This window comes from Egretta garzetta, unplaced genomic scaffold (genome assembly GCF_000687185.1).
Source record: "Egretta garzetta isolate BGI_Z169 unplaced genomic scaffold, ASM68718v1 scaffold7, whole genome shotgun sequence".
In the NCBI taxonomy this organism is placed as follows: domain Eukaryota; kingdom Metazoa; phylum Chordata; class Aves; order Pelecaniformes; family Ardeidae; genus Egretta; species Egretta garzetta.
In genome coordinates this window covers 1523049-1525074 of record NW_009260350.1, presented here as the reverse complement: position 1 = coordinate 1525074, position 2026 = coordinate 1523049, and the positions used below count along the sequence as shown (strand labels likewise).

Here is a 2026-nt window from a genome sequence, read left to right as displayed (position 1 = left end):
GGGGGAGGAGGAGAGCGGGGGGGGTGGCTGCAGCCTGTGTCAGGAGAGGGGATGGGGCGGGGGGGAACCAGGTTTTCTTCATTTTCACTCAACTGGAAATCAGATTTTGCTTTGCCCGCTGTTTGATTCTCTCCTGCGAGAGCGAGCGAGGCAGCGGTGGTAGGAGCTGCAGCAGGCTCCGGCGGGGAGGAGGCGCAGCCCCACGGGCACCCCCTGCTCGTGGGAAACGGCTCCCAAGTGCGGGACACCAGGCGGAGCAGCAGCAATGGGAGCTGGGGGAGGGGGTCACAGAGTCCTTCCCCACTGCCCATCAGCTGCTGCTTCCCAACAAATGTTCCTCCAGCAGCATCTTAAGATGACAAGAGATAAAGTTAAGGTGACTAAAAAAATGGAAAAGCAGCTCTGCAGATCCCACTCTGTGGTTCGGGCTATTTAAATAGGCAGAATAGAAGCTCAAAACGCAGCCGATGAGTAGCTGGAGGAAGGATGCCCCTCCGAGGGCCGGCTGTTGCCAGGCAGTGTTTTGCAGCTGCTAAATGACTTTTTAAATTGAGGAGAAACCTACAGCCACTTTTACAGTCCCCTTAGCTCCCTTATATAGGGCAGCGCAATGGCTGGAGAGCACCGTGCTGCCGCTTGGCTGAGTTACCCGATATTACAGTCCTGCTGTCCTACAGCAAGGAATCACGACGGATTCGAAATAAACCGCAGCAACTCTGGCCAAAGGCGATTTTTCCTCCTGCCCTGCTGCTCCCCCTCACCACCTCTCCCCTCCCCGTGCCGCTGGATTGAGGACGCTCAAAAAATTTAGCACACTGGGTGGCATGGAAAAAAAAAACCTTCTTCCCCCCTTGTGACTTGGCTTATTTAAGTGCGTTGGAAGGTGGGTTTGGGGTGTGCAGACTGTTTTTCCTTGGGATATGACGGGTGCTCTCAATGCCCCCGCATCCCTCCATCCCTTCCCTACAGCTTAAACCCTCCCTCCCAGCCCAAAACGGGCGGTGGGATTTAGCAGGTGTAATGAGGACAGCTTTATAAGCCACAGGAGATGGAGAGGAAGTCGTGCTCCTGCCTCTCCCACATTCGGTGACCTAAAATCTTTCCAGAGTTAAGCGTAGCCCATGTGCTGCTGCCACTGGGGCTGGGGAAGTGCTTGGGTGCTGACCTCTGGTCAATCCAAAGGTTTTCTGCTTCATCAGCTTAGAAATCAGACCACAAAATGCAGAATAAGGCTTCACCCAGAGCATCCTGAGAGATCTCCATCCCGGCCATGCTTAGGGCTCCAGGCAGCCATCCCTGTGGGGCCGTACCCTGCCTTTGCAGGGACCACCCTGCTCTGAGAAACCCGGCAGCAAAGCCCAGGCTTAACCTCAGCCTCATCCCTCCCGCCAAGCCTCGGCAAAGCTGAGCCCTGCCTGAGCCCCGTGCCGGAGACGTAATGTACGGCCGGGACCAAGCTCTCTTGTGGCGCTTCGGGTAAAGCTTTAATTTTGCATTTTGTGGTTTGATTTCTAAGCTGATGAAGCAGAAAAACCTTTTAGTTTCTTTTCTCCTCCAGGCTCCGGGTGGGTGCATGGCACAAGCTGCCACCGCCGGCTCAGCCCGAAGTGGGACCCCCGCTCCAGCCGGCCACCCCCTCGGCTGCCCCTGCCACCCCCCGGAGCTGGGAGCATCCCACCGGCGTCTAAATTAACCCAGGTTATTTTGATAGAGCCCAGCCAGGCAGAGACAACCCGTGCGGTGGTGCTGGTGGCTCCAAGGACTCTGTAACACCTGATGGGGAGGCAGGAACAGGCAGACTGCAGGCAGGTGCTGTTTGAATTCCATTTTCGGCCGAACACAGCCCGGTGCGTCAGCCTGGGCTAAGAAGGCCTGGGGAAAGAGGAGGCCAGGCGGTCCCAGGAGCAGTTTTAAGCGGGTGCCAGCAGCAGCGATGCGGGGCTGCAGTGGGCTCGCCCCGGGGGGGTTGCAGCTCGCCATCCCACCCCACCGCAGGACACATGGGACGGGGACGGCGCCTTCCAGC

The 2026-nt window shown here is 57.7% G+C and overlaps 1 protein-coding gene across 1 annotated transcript in view; it reads left to right on the top strand.

Moving 5' to 3' along the window:
* The window catches only part of RBM19 (RNA binding motif protein 19), a 72720-nt gene that overhangs the window by 69704 nt on the left and 990 nt on the right, over positions 1-2026 (top strand). The gene's annotated exons all lie outside the window — the stretch shown is intronic.